Below are 16,281 nucleotides of genomic sequence, written 5' to 3'. Positions count from 1 at the left end.
AATTTATCACTTCTAGAGAATCCTTAACCTGTGGTAGCTTCTGGTTTTATGAATTCGTAGGCTGTGAGCATCAATTCTCTGGTAGCTACTAGATCCCAAAAGGACTTAGGAGTTGTTGGGCTTAAAGCTCTCAGAAGCCTTTGGAAGTTTCTTGCCTCTAGAAGCTTTATTGCATCTGGGACCTTCTAACTCCTGGAGTTTGGGAGCTCCTGGCCTCTAAGAGTTCCCAACTAAGAAGCGTTGATACCTATAGCTTTCAGCACACAATGTCATGAGAGAATCCAAGGTTGTTTGCAGATGGTGACAATCATTCGTACAGACCATTTTGAGGTAAACCTTGACATCCATCTGCAAATAGCACATCACACTACCGATGTCATTAAGGTAAGGATTGAATAGAATTGAGCCAAGTGAGATCCTTGAGACACAGTATTTCTCTACACATTGTTAATAATAGTGTATTAATTTTGTAAATAACTTCGCCTAGTTACTAAATATAAATTCTATCGTTTAATAAACACGACATAATGTTATGTAGTTTTTGAAAAGCTTATAATTATATCTCAGTAACCAACTAACGAACACTATCTCGGAAATAATGTAAGGTGTCTCTGTTGGAGAAATAGGCCAATAGTTCGAGTAACAGGTTTCATTCTTCTCAACTGCATCATGTCCTTCACTTTATTGTTGTGTACACATTTTGAGAACAGGTTTCCACGCAAGCTGACCACACCTCAACTGGCCCCTTCTAAAATCCATTATTTCATAACTCTGATTCCATTAGGGCATTCTTATATTTGTTTTTGATATTACAATTTCTTCAATTTTGTCGGAGATCATTTCGTCTAATTACCAAGAAACAAATTGTAATGTATGGGCTAATACTGTATGTACAAACGACCAATATTTTCTTACTATACCAAACCAGTTCAGAAAACAGTTATAATCCAAGATAAAAAATCAAGGAGGCAGTATAACTATTATTAGTATGATGCGTTTAATATACAGTAACATGAGAAGATCGTTACAGTTTAATGTGGCACTATGAATGGCATAGCCGGAATATGGTTTCAGGGGATCCATAGTACCTAGGGGTTTGGGATATGGAATACCTTCTCAAGTAGAGGACTCAGGAAATTCATAATATGAACTCATAAAAACACATGCTATGTTAACACATGTCAATATAGATCCCACTAATATTATAAATGCAAAAGTTTGAATGTTTTGATGTTTGGAGGTTTGTCCTCGAATCACGCTGAAACTGCTATAGAGATTGTGCTGAAATTTGGAACAGGTATAGCTTTTGGTCTGAATTAACATTTAGAGTGCTTTTTACCACCCATAACACATTCATTTCACCAAATGTCGAATTCAAATTGAAAAATTAGTTTGTTTACATTCGAATGTTACGATAAGAACGAATCGAAACACATAACACATAATTACATACAAAATTACGTACACAATTATTACATTATTAATTATTGTAATTATTACGTACATAATTATGTATGTTTCATAATTCAAATTAAACTGGCACTAAACAACTGTTGACAGCTATAATTCGAAAAACTTTCTGTAACATCTGTTTACATTGCTAATGAAAATAAAAAGATAATGGCCGGGCGACTTATTATGCTAAAACACACCGGGGGTGAATTTAAACGACCAGAACAGACCCATATTGACCGCAGCAACTTTTTAGTTGTCCAATACACTTTCGTCATTGGGATAAAAAGGCTAACTCTTATTGTTACTGAAGCCATCGAAGAACTTCAATAAATTATCATGGAATGTGGGAGGGAAATACTAATCTTATAAAAACTGTTTCACTTTATAACTTCAGGATCCCAAACCTCTGTTCTTTAAACTTAAATCTAAATTGGGTCAGGAGATTGGAATAGCTTTGAGTGACTATCGATTATCTCTAGACTGTTTATTATGTCATAGAAAAAGAATACATAGATATATTGTCCACTTTTTCAACAGAAAATTGTGTGCGAAGCCGCGGGTAACTACTAGTAAATAATAAATTGGAACCTTTAATACAGTATATGAGTTTATAAAAGACGTTTATTGAAGAGCTTGAAAGCCAGCTACAGTAGAAGAAACTCAGATTCTTGACTACAACATCACAAGTAATGCCACCTTCACTTAGAATGATAAACTGTAGTCTTCCAAGTTTCCACAACATAGGAGAGGTGTCCAGTTCTTGGAATATGGCCATTTTTCTTGGTACCGTGTCTATGTAGAGCATTTTAGCAAAATTTACACATTTTAGATATGTACACTATGTGAAATATTGAACTTTTTTAATAAGAACTTGAATAAGTTGCCATTTTTGTAATCTGTTTCTCAGAAGTGATCTATCTCAAGTTCTTGAAGAATTATTAAGGAAGTTACTAGATTAAAATAACCTGTTGTAAATGCTTCCATCTCCAATAAATCAGTTGAAAGGATCGTAATTTGGTTTGAATAGCTTTGAATCCTTATTGCTAGTGCATTTTACATACCAGGTTGATGTTGAGCAGCTGGTGAGTTTAAATGGATTTGTTTACACATTTTAGAGAAAAGTAATCAAGGGACATTTGTCTTTTATCCTAAAAAGTATTTAAATATTTTTCTCCAATTCGTTGGTACCTCTAAACGAGTTGGCTTACACTCGGAGAAAAGTTCATCCACCACACAGCTCATTTCTGATCATGGTTTTTTTTTGTTCCCTTTGGACAAGAAACTTAGAAAAGCACCTAGACCTATAAGGACCTTTGCACAGCTTCCGGAGTGGCAGGATATTTTGAATGGGGACCGGACCGCCCCCTCATGTCCCCTCGGAAGAAGGGAAACCAGCTGTGAACCAACCCCTCCAATCAAAGCAAGCAGGAGGTGGACTACCTTATGTCTAGGCTAGCAAGAACCTTTGACTCTCCTTGACTAGGTAACGAACCCCACAACTCCAACAGTCGTCTCCACTGTAGACTAGGTCTATCAAATTACCCCTGAACCCCAGAATCTTGATGTTTGCGGTTAGTAATGTGCCACTCCTGGAGATCCATAAGGTTGCACATCGGTTTTTGCTGTGACCAGTGTGGATTCAACTGGAAGGTATAAACCAGCCAGAAGTGAACCCTCCCTGGTTCTTGTTTAAGGTTGCAGTAAATTCATCAGTGGGCAGACCCATTACACTTTCTACATAAGAGTAGTAAGCATGCAAATACACGTAAATGTGGTTTTATGTGTGTAATATTTTTTGAAAGTACATATGAAAGGGTTCTTGGAATGATCACCTGTCCTGCTAAATGGTCTAGGAAGAATAAATAATCTTTGATTCCAAAAAATATTTCATGAGGTCTTGAATGACGGCTTGAAAGATCATGGTATTGGACGTTGGACAGTAATGTTGAGGAATGAGAGAAACTGTAGTTGCAGATTAGCAATCGTAATATAATAGTTGTATATTACTGATGTTGAAACGCATGTATTATGTAGCAAAATAAGGGTTTTCACTTCCTTCTATTAGCTTTCTGTGTATATGTCATCACAACACAAAATACATGCTTAAATTGAACCACTTTTCATTTACTCAATCGAGCTTAAATTTTTGCACATCAACTCAAATCTCATGACTTGTTACTAAAATAATAGAACTGTTAAATTACCTGGGCTCCGACCCATTGGCCTGTTAATGAAATCTCAACAAGAAATTCATTTTCTATTCAAAATATATAGTGTGAATTTTAGTTACATGTCAAAGTAAACTTTACACCACTACGGTTGCATTGAAAACTTATTAGTTTTTAATGGTTAGATGTTTATTGCGATTATATTAGTGTGGTAACAAAGTTTAACCTTGAACAGTAACATAAAGAATGATGTTAACAGTAAATTAATTTGTCCTGCACTTAAAAACCCTAGGCTACAATTAGAATTAATACAAAAATGACACTTTTATATGACATAATTATATAGGGTATCCCATACTCTCTGGACAAAGGTATACCACCACGTTATTGCTCAGGTCAAGACAGACATATTTCATCATAGAACATGGGTCTCTGATGCTAAGTTTTCCATCTGTCCGTTTGTGTCTTTTTATAAAAAATTAATATCTTTAAAACTAATCAATTAAATTATATCAAATTTGGCTCAAATGTTTATGATAACAAGGCTAGTTACTGAAAAATATATCATGTAATTATATTAAGTATTTTCAAGATTGCTGCCATTAAAACTTTTAAACTTTGAATATCTTAAAAACCTGCAATTTTTCCCAATAATTACAATCATACCAGCTTTTAGAGGATTTTATCACAAATCTAATGACACCAAAATTATGTAAATCAAATAATAAATAACTGATTTAGAGCAAATTGACTGTGACAAGACTTGGCCCACATTAAGGTTCTCAGTAAATAGCCAACAATACAAACACTGAATAAATGGTAGTTTTCTATATATGTATATATATATATATATATATATATATATATATATATATATATATATATATATATATATATATAAGTAGATAATAATATGGGGTTCCTGGCGCACTTTCGGAGCCGACCGAAAAGCAATGTAAAATACTGTTCAATGTACCATAAAGGAAGCTGAGAAATAACACAGCAAATCTCAATGAAAAATTAACCGAATCTACAGTCGTTTCGTCTCCAAAAGCGATCGGTACATTACTATCTACTCTGTGGAATGAAAAAATTAACCAAATCTACAGCTGTTTGCTTCTACTTTCTTAAGCTGTGCTTTGTAAAATGTTGTCAAATCTGCTACGAATAAAGGAAAAATCTTCAATGACAGTCGAGGTGTGCTACTACAGACCGACCATCACGATAATCGCTTCGCCTGCGTCATATCCGTAGTGATATCACGCCCGTGAGAGGCGCAATCGTTGGTTTTACAAGCACCATTTAGTTAAATAAATTGTTTCTATCTAAATGGAGCGCGAAAAAATATCATGTCCGTTCTGCAAAAAAGAAATTTTAAGAAAAAACTATGATCGCCATTATAATTCTAAAAGTCACGAAAAAAACAAGCAAATTTACGATAATGAACTAAATTATTTAAGACAATGGGCTAGAGAAAATAAAAATTGCCGATCACGAAAACATGTTTAATATTGAGAAATTACGTGAATTAAAGAGAAATTTCAAAGTTGAAAAGAAAAATCTCGACCTATTTAATGATGAAAAACTTCATTCAATAGCTGAAAAGTTGGCTATCGGTACTAACGATAAAACCAAGTCTGAAATGATCGAAGAAATTGATAAAACTCTTAAAGTAAAATCCGAAAATATCATTGATGTAGAAGTTTTATCCTCAATACACGGTCTTTTCAAGCAATACATTTTAACAAACTTGAACGACAATTCCATGTCAATTTACAAATATCTTTCAATTATGCGGTCAGAAATTAAAAGTTTAATTAATCGAGAAATTTCAAGAAAATGTTAAAAATATGAAGGGCTATCTCTCTTTTGGAATGTGAATACGAACGAACTTTAGTGAATGGTGAACCGCAAACATGTCTAATGTATTTTACTATCAAAGCAGACGAAATCTTTGACGTAAACGACTTTATTACTAAAGGCAATTTAATAAATTAACACACATCGAGAACAAACGAATAATCCAAATAAAGGTTCCGGATGGACATTTAAAAGTTTGTAAACAACTAGTTTTGAGCCTTAACAAACACGAAATGATGAATGCAGGATCATACATCGATTTACCAAAGAATATCAAAGATAAAAAAGCTTGTATAAATAGAAAAAATAGAGATGATTTTTTGCTTTTATTTACTCAATAAGATGTGCTATTGAAAAACCAGAAAGAGACTGTGAACGTGTAAAGCAATACGAAAAAATTTGTGAATGACGAAATATTTTCAGGTTTTGAGTATCCAATGTCTCTGAAAGATATACAAATATTTGAAAAACGAAGCTACAATTCCAAGTATAAGTATCCAACAATGTCTATCAATGTCTACAGTTTTTGATGAAAATATTAACATTGTTCCGTTACAAATTTCTGAAAAATATGACGCTGAAACAAACATTGAATTTATTGTATGTTAAACAAGATGATAAAATCTCATTATGTTTTGATAACCGATTTAAATAAGCTTGTTTCTTCGCAGTTGTCTAAACATAAAGAAAGAAAATTTTTGTGTAGAAGATGTTTAAGCCATTTTTTACAAATCTGGAGATTTAACAGATCACTTAGAAATTTGTAAAAATCATGAAGTTTGTAAGCCAATTAATGCCATTTCCAGGTCAAACAACTAAATTTACTAATTATCAAAAGAAATTTTAACCATCCGTACGTAATTTATATGGACTTTGAGAGCATATTAGAAAAAATTCCCACATGCAAAAACAATCCACAAAGATCGACTACAACCAAGGTTCAGAAGCATATTCCTTATGGTTTTACTCTATATTTAGTTTCGAATGTGACCAATCGTAATGTACAAGCCGATATGTTATCGAGCAAAAAATGAAGAAGATTTGCCAAATGTTCCTGCAAAATTGTTTGAAGAACTCAATAAAATATCAAAATACATAGCTACAAAATATAATTCTAAGAACAAAAAACCTATGAAATTGACTGAAGAAGAAGAAATTTCATACCAAAATGCAAACGTTTGTCATATTTGCGAATGGTCTGCTTATGATGTTGGTCAATTCAGTATGGTTTTTACTCCTGATATTTGGAAAGATAAAGAGTTTATAATAAAGTGAGAGATCATTGTCCATTTAACCGGCAAGTTTCGAGGCGCAGCTCATTCATGTTGTAATCTGAATTTGAAATTTTCCCCAGAACATCCCAGTTTTCTGTCATAATATGTCAAATTACGATACTCATTTGTACATAAAAGAGATGGCTAAACAATATGGAAATGTTGATTTGATCGCAAACACAGATGAAAAATATATAAATTATTCAGTAAATTCAGGATATGGATATGAAATTCGAAAGGTGATAAGCCAAGAAAAATTCATCAAGTTTTTCGTTCGTAGACACGTTCAGATTCATGGCCTCGTCTATAGAAAAGTTAGCTAAAAATCTAAAGAAAGAAGACTTCAAACATACAAATCATTTTATTACAAGATGGACGAATATTGAACGCAATTCTAGAAAGACAACCAAATGACGAAGAAGAAATCTTTAAAAATTCTATCTGGGAAAGGTATATTTCCTTACGAATTTATCGATAGTATTGAAAAACTTGATTTACACAGAAGAGCTGAAAATTCAAGATTTCTATTCACTTTTGACAGACGAGAGCATATCTGAGAAAGATTATCAACACTACTTGAGCGTTTCTTGGAACAAATTAAAAGAGAAAAATCTTGGAAATTACTCTGATTTGTACAATATCCAAGATGTACTATTGCTCGCTGATATATTTTGAAAAATTTCAGAAATATTTGCTTAAATTGCTATAAAACTTGATCCGGCACATTATCTAACAGCTCCAAGTCTTGCTTGGGACGCAATGTTAAAATTAACGAAAATTGAGCTTCAGCTGATAAACGATTAACGATATGTATTTAATGATTGAAAAAGGTATTCGCGGAGGCATTTCTCAATGTATTAAACGATATGTTAAAGCAAATAACAAATATTTGAAAGATTTCGATAAGACAAAACCAGAAAGCTAATCTGTTGTACGTCCGACGCCAATAATCTTTATGGTTATGGTCTTATGCAAAAATTTACCATATAACGAAATCAAGTGGATGAACCCGAAAACATATACAACAGCAGAATGGCAAGAAACAATTTTAGAACTCGCTGGCGACGAAGATTATGGCTATATTCTTGAAGTTGATCTAGGATATCCAACAAAATTTACATGAAAATCATAAAGATTTGCCTCTTGCTCCTGAACATTTTAAAAACAAGTTGTGCACAACTCTCTACTGGATAAAACTGAATACGTTGTTCATTCGAGAAATTTGAAATTCTATCTCGAACAGGGAATGGTGTTAAAACATGTGAATAGAGTTATTGCATTCGATCAGAAGCCTTTTTATGAAAAGAGTACATTGATTTTAATACTAATATATGAGGACCAAAGCTACAAGTGATTTTGAGAAGGACTTTTACAAGTTAATGAACAACTCTGTTTTTGGAAAAAGTATGGAAAAAGTGTGCGAAATAGATGTGATATCAAACTCGATAATGAAGAATTTTCAATGAAACATGCCAAGAAGACAAATTTTCAAATGCTTCACTATCTTTGACGACAACTGTAATAGCGAGTCACATGTACAAAACAGAAGGTAAAATTTAACAAGCCGATTTACATAGGGTTTTCAGTTCTTGATTTGTCAAAGTTGTTAATGTATAAATTTTATTATGAAAAATTAAAGAGTTTTGATCCAGATTTGAATCTGTGTTACATGGATACAGACAGTTATTTCCTAGAACTGAAACGAGATCCTTTTAAAATTATTAAAGAAAATTTAGATGTGTTTGATACAAGTGATTATCCAAAAGATCATGAATGTTTTCACTACTAAAAAATAAGAAGGTAATAGGGAAATTCAAAGATGAGTTAAATAGCGAAGTTTTTAGAAGAATTTTGTGGATTGAGATCGAAAATGTACTCGTACAAATATCTAGAACAAAAATCCAGTAAGATGCAAAGGGATTATAAGAGAAGCGTTGTAAATAAAACAATAAATATCGAAAACTTGAAGAAATGTTTGTTTCGAAGATAAAGAAGAATTTAGGGAGATGACAGTCATCAAAAGTTATAAACATGAGTTTGTACACTGTTACCATAAACAAGCTGGCACTGAACGCTAAAGATGATAAGAGAATTGTCCTAGAAAATAAGATCGATACAGTACCGTATGTCTATAAAAATGAAGCAAAATCTGATATATTAGACGAATTAAATAAACTTGGAAACTTTGATATGTAAATGGAAGATGATTTAATTCACTGTCCACAAGTGTAAAAAGAAAACGAAAAATATAGATTCTAAAATTGTTCAAACTCAAAACGGATTGTATAGAATTGCAGCAAAATGTTCAAAATGTAAGACAAATAAGAGTAAATTTATAAAGAATCCTTATGAAAAACAAGTAAAGAAAGAATCTAAGAATAAGGAAGAAATCGAGATTGAAGCTAGAGAAATTCATGCACCATTACGAAAAAAGTTTAAAAAGAGAAAAATTATAACATTAGGAATTGACGATTTATGGGCAGCAGATTTAGTTATAATGTCTAACTATTCAGATCAAAATGATGGATTTAAGTATATGTTAAATGTTATTGATACTTTCTCAAAATATGCTTGGTCAAGAGCTATCAAAAGAAAAAAACGGCAAGGATATTTCAAAAGCTTTCGAAGATATAGTAAAAGATGCCATAAGGATCAATCACAAACCTCCTAACCTACTTCATACAGATAAGGGTTTAGAGTTTAAAAATAAAGAATTTAACGATGTTTTGAGGAAATACAACATTAAGATTTATCATACTGAAAACGAAGAGAAATCAAGTATTGTAGAGAGATATAACAGAACTCAAAATGAGAGAATGAAAGTAATTTTTGAGATTAATAAAAACTTTAAATGGATCGATATTCTTCAAAAAATCGTAAACAATTATAACGATAACAGTTCACAGCACAATCAAAATTAAAACCGAAAGAACGTAGATAAGGATGCAGAAAAAGGAGTTATTAGAGACCGTTTTCAAGTATGTTCCACCTGAAATTCACAACGAAAACTAAATTTAAAGTCAATGATCATGTAAGAATTGTTAGTAAAAAAACAAACATTTTCGAACAAATATAAGAACAATTGGTCAAGAGAAATCTTTGTGATTTATCAAATTAATAACACAGATCCTGTAACTTATAGTATAAAAAAGATTTTAAATAATGAAGAAATAACCGGAAAGTTTTTATGAATATGAATTGAAGAAGTCAAAACTGTAATATAAATTTTCTATATATAAATGGCGCATCAAAAGAAATGTACAAAGTGCAAAGAATTTAAAGATTTAAATGAATTTTATAAAGATAAAAATAGGAAAGATGGAATGCATTATAATTGCAAAGATTGAGAAAGGGAATATCATAAAGAAATTATATGATAAAATAGAAAAAATTAACTTTGGAAGATAAAGAATGTCTTAAATGTAAAGAAACTAAAAAAATTTCAGAGTTTAATAGTGATCACTATAGTAGAGATAAGAAAGACTCATATTGTAAAGATGTGAAAAGAAGAATCTTCATAGATTATATTATGAAGATACTCAATGTGAATGTAGAAGAACTATAAAATGGTTAAATAATTATCAAAAAACATTTACAAACCAAAATATCATAAGTTAAGAGTTTAACATTTTCATCGTGTAATAATTTTTTCTATATAAATGGAGTCTCAAAAGAAATGTACAAAGTGTCAAGAAAGAAATAGAAAAGACTGTTATTGTAAGGAATTATATGATAAAATGAACAAATTAACTTTAGAAGAGAAAAAGTGTTACTTTTTTGTAAAGAAATTAAAAATATTTCTGAATTTAATAACTGGCAGTTATAGTAAAGATAGAAAAGATGCTTTTTGCAAAGATTGTGCTAAAAAAATTTTCCAGCGAAAGTTATAAAAACGAAATGCCTTGTGAATATGAAAAAAAAATTCTACGATGGTTACCTAGTTATGCTAAACAATTTACAAACAAAATAAAATAATAAATCGAGAGTTTTTAGTAAAATTTAGAAACATTTTCATCGTGTAATTTAGATATTCTATAAATCAGTCGAGATTCTGCCATAATTTGTAGTAAAATGATTTCCGTTGTATAAAATATTCAAAGATTCTTTCATTTGGTTGTAGAGATTTATACTATTTGGATCTCCTTGTCTTAATAAAATTTCCATTTCTGGTAATCAATTTCAAGTTCTTTCAATCTTTTCGTATTCTCTCTCTTTTGAGCTCTGATAACGTAATAAGGATATTCCCACATGTGATTCTTCTTAATTAATACAAAAACATGGTGTTTTTTTCTTAGCAAAATCTTTACAAACAAGGTCTGGTTTCATTAAGTCAATTTTTTACACTTTGTTTTGTGATTAATTCCGTTTTTTATTTCATCTTTAATTTGCAAGTGTTTAACTTCGTCCTCTAAATATTTAATCTTGTTTTCAAGTTTTGTACTCACCAAATTTACGAATACTTGGCAAAACTTCTTTTGTAACCCACTTTTGAAAGGTTTTTTGCTTCTAATTTATTAGATCTTAGTATTAAAGAATAAAATCCAGATTCATTAATGAAAATAGTGTCAGGATGAAGATTTTGAAAGGGTCTATGGCATAGACTCTTGTAATTTATATATTTAAAGGCTATTTTTCCTCGTCATTATCAATATTATTTATGATAGCTTGTCTAGTATTTTCATATTGTAAAATTTCTGCAACATCTTTAGCCTTAAACCAAATTTCATTATTTTCGTCAACAATCGTGCAAATGTCTTTATTATTGAATGTAAGTTGATTATTGAGTAGGTCTACAACTGACTCCATTTAGATAGAAAAGAAATTTAACTAGTAATTTTTTATTTTGAGAATGAAGGCCAGATTCATTGATAAAAACAGTGTCAGGATGAAGATTGTTAAGGGGCCATTCGAATAGCCCCTTGTTTTTTAAGTAAAAATATTGAATTTTGTCATCATCATCAACTCATTTTTATTCCTTTTTCAATCTTAAATATATTGTTGTTTTACTCTCATTATTTAATAAATTTCCCTCAGAGTCCTTGTATAGTTAGAACGATTTTTTTAATTCTTTTAATATTTTTTCTAATTGGAATATAATCGATTTTCATTCGGTTTTTTTCACTGATTTTTGATCCATAAGCAACATTTGGGAAAAAAGTGTACAAAATTTCAGATTCTTTGTGTAAATGTTCGGTATGATTTTCAAAACTAGGTTTCAACGAGATTGCAGTGCACTTCAATTACATCGAACGGTCTAAATTTTGGCGTTTTATTTCCTAAATATACCTGATTTGGGCTCAATAGTTTCTTGAACAAACCCTAACAAATCTACAATAATTGCTGAAAACATTATTCTTACTGGTGATTTTATTTGAATTTTATTAGAGAGATAATTTTTTTGCATATTCAAACTTGTTTTCGTCGTCAAAGTTTAAAGATTTATCTGATTGTTTGAATGTTTTCAGATAATTTTTAAAGGGAATTTTTTAATTTGATCGAAAGTATAATATCCTTTGTTTAAACCATAATATTTTGTTATGTTCTTCTCACTAAATCCTATACAATAAGGAGAACTTTCACTAATATTTATTACAAAATTGTCAGAATAAAAACCGCTTAAACCGATAAAATAATTTGATTCTTCCTCTAAGTGTATAGGATGTTCCAAGTTTAAAACTAATTTAGAGCTTTCTGAAGTCAACTTGAACAGCTTCATTTTCGCAAGCGTATGCTTCAAGATGAAAATCTTCTATTTAAATGGAGAAATTTTTAAAGCAAAAAGATCAATAGATAAAACATCAAACGTTTTGAAAGAAAATAAGAAAGATCAAACCAATCAGATTGTTAATTGTTGGTTCAAGTGGATGTGGAAAAACAACTTTATTATTGAATTTTATCTACAATAGGTTGATTCCTTATTCCAATTTGTATGTTTTTAGTAAATCTTTAGAACAAGACGCCTATAAAAATTACAAGAAAGATTTGAAAATATTGAGAAAAACTTAAACAAAAAAAATCACATTTTTATATAATGCTTCTGAGGACATAGTTCCGTTAAGCGAATGTAAACCCCAATTCGTTAATCGTTTTTGATGATTGTATTTTAGAAAATCAAGACGTTATTAAAGAATATTTCGTAATGTCTCGTCACAAAAATATCTCTTGTATCTATCTTTCTCAATGCTTTTCAAAGGTTGATAAACAAGTTATAAGAAAATAACCTGAATATGTTGTGTATTTTTAAGCAAGATGATCACTATTCGAGAAAGATTTATAACAATTATGTGGGATCTGATATGAGTTTTTAAAAACCACTTTATTGAGTTATGTGATAAAATTTGGAAGGAAGACTACGGAATTTTTTAACTATTAATCTAACTTTGAAGCCTAAAAATGGTAAATATCTGAATAAATTTTCTAATATAAATGCTGCTCATGTGGTCTGACAAATCTACTTGATAAAATATTTGTTACAATTATTTTTATATTATCTTTAATTTTTATTTACATTATGAAAATAACAGAAAAACGGTAAAATCTGTTCACGTTCCACGTTCACGTTCATGTTTCACGTTCATGTTTCACGTTCATGTTTCACGTTCATGTTTCACGTTCGTGTTTTACGTTTCACGTTCATGTTTTACGTTCGTGTTTTACGTTTCACGTTCGTGTTTCACGTTTCGTGTTTCACGTTCCACGTTCACGTTTTACGTTCCACGTTCACGTTTTTTACGTTCCACGTTTCAAAAATTTTCCTAAATAAATGGCGAACGTAACTTCTGAAGAAGCGAAAAAACTTAATCAAATCGAAAAGAAATTAATCAAAGAATTTAAAGAACAGATTCGAATGGATGAAGAAGAACAAGAACTTATTCAAAAAATTAATCAACCTGTAACTTCTGCAATAAAAAATGTTGAGGGCAAAATTGAAAATGTTTTAAGCGATAATCAAAATTTAATGAATTTGGTTCCAGTTGTACGACAATTTGCTGATATTTCGATTCCAGAATCTGAAGTAGAAGAGTTTGAATTGCCAAAATTACCATCTTCAACACCATTTAGACCTCGAAATCATTGAAAACTCTACCATAGTTGAACCAATAAGTCCTGGAACGACGGATATAATAATTGGTAAAATTGGTAAAAAATTCCTTCCTAGAGTAAAAAGATGATAAATTTGGTTTGTATTGGGATAAAAAAAAGAAAAGTTTTTATGATTGGAAATTTGCCCGTGAATTTTGAACATAATGATATCATTATTAAAGATAAAACATATAAAGGAACTCAAGGTTTATGGAGATTATTAACAGGCACTGATGTTCCAAAAGTTAATTTATATTCTGAAGAAGATTTGAAAAAGTATACAGAAATTTTATGGGAATCTGACTCAATTTACAAAAATAATGATCCATCAACTAAGAAAACCAAAGTCAAGTAAAGGTAAAAAATATCTCAATTTGATTAAACCAATTTGGGAAAAACGAATCGAAGGATCAGGTGTAAGAAAATACAATGATAATAAGATTGAGTACAGATATAGACGACGATTTGATAAAACTCGATGGAATTATTAATTATATTTATGCTCAAGAGAAGGCTGGAAACAACAATTTTTTGAACGAAAAGAAAGCGATTAAAGATTTTATTTCGAACAAACTTGATGAAATGATTTGAAAAACCTGATGGAATTAAATATTTTAAAACGAGTTTTGCCGGCAATAAGTTCATCAATGATTGAGGGTAGTGGACTTTTGAATGATTTTATCAACAATTTACCTTTTGAATTACACGTACCAACTTATCAGTAGTTGGGGCCTGGCACAAAACTCGAAAAAAGACTAAAAAGAGTGAGATCCTGGTATAAATAAATTAGATCAAGCTGCCTATGGAACACGATATTTTTTATGCAAAACATAGAGACACAAATTCCAGACATATAGCAGATAAAAATTTTGCAAGATAAGGCCAATGGATAGATTTTTATCAAAAGATGCTAGTTTAGGTGAAAGATTTGTTGCGCTTTCCAACAGCTGGAGCAATGTTTTTGAAGAGAAAACTAGGAATGGGAATTGAAGAGAACTTGAAATTTTAACTATATAAATGGAGGTGAATGTAAATTTCAGCAAAAATCAGAAAGAAAAAATAAAATCCGCTTTTATAAGAAGAAAATACCCGTTAGTATTCAATTTAAAATAGATCAACTAAAAAATGGCGAAGATAAGGATATTTTTAACAAATAGACAATACAATAAACTCGAAAAACATAAGAAAAACAATAAAGGAACCAGAATAGAATTTTCTTATAATCAGTTGAAAGAACTTAAAAATGGTGGACTTTTGAAAGATTTATTAGATTTTGGAGAAAATATTCCAGTTGTTAAAAATGTTGTTCCTTATGTTCGTAAAGCTGCTCCAATCGTTAAAAAAGATGTGATTCCTATTGTTCGAAACATTTTAAATTGGTTAGATAAAGAGTTGGAAGATGTTACAGGATCTGGATTAGATGAAAAAACTTTGAATTACGTGAAATCAAACATTGAAAAAAAAATTTAAACCTTTAACATTCGGAGAATTGGAAGAAAATCTGCAAAAATATTAAACATTTTAGAGGAATCTTCATGAGAGATACATTACCTGAAAAAGTTAAGAAATTTGAATGTGAATTGTGAATTTAGACTCGATTATGGGAAGTGGAAACGCATTGGATTTGTTATTATAAAAATGATAAGAATGCATGTTATTTTGATTCGTATGGAAGAATTGAGGACAAACCACCTATAGAATTGATTAAATATTTGAAAAAATCAAGCATCTACTACAATGATTCTCAGATTCAAGACTATAAAGATCCCCCAATTTGTGGTCATTTATGTGTTTTTTGTTTGGAATGAACTGAGTACTGGTAAAGATTTTAAAGAAGTTGTTAACAAATTATTACTTAATAAATATGGATTCACAAAATATTTTTGACGTATTTGGAACACAAATTATTCAAAATGTAGATAATAGTTTGAATTTTGATAGTTTGAGAAATGAGTTTGATAACAATTAGAAAATGTATTACAAAACCTTCCAGATTCAGATATGTTTGCTGTCGAGATTGAAGATTTTAAAGCAGAATATGATAACACAACTTGCAAATTTCATGAGTTGAAATGAAGTTGCTGATAAAATAAAAACATTGGAAAAAGAAGTTGATGATGGTGTAAAAAAAATTATTTACCAATTTAATGTCTCATATCGAAAAAAGCTGATAAAATTTACTGAAGCGATCAAAGTTGAAAAGAATTATGTTAGTTTAGCTAATAAAAAAAGAATTGTCGGTGTTCGACCTGGTATTGACAAACATGATGTTGTTGTTGTTAAAGAACAAATTTTAAAACCTCTAAAAATTATCAGAAAACATCGATATTGTTGATTTACATGATCCGAATGTTTAAAAAATGCCTTAGATTTTAAAGGAAAAAGAATTAGCGGTGTTAGTAAAGGAATTAATCCATTTGATGTTGTTGTAATGATTCAAT

The sequence above is a fragment of the Homalodisca vitripennis genome, chromosome 3, assembly GCF_021130785.1.
Source record: "Homalodisca vitripennis isolate AUS2020 chromosome 3, UT_GWSS_2.1, whole genome shotgun sequence".
NCBI classification, from domain to species: domain Eukaryota; kingdom Metazoa; phylum Arthropoda; class Insecta; order Hemiptera; family Cicadellidae; genus Homalodisca; species Homalodisca vitripennis.
Note: the sequence above shows the minus strand (reverse complement) of the source record.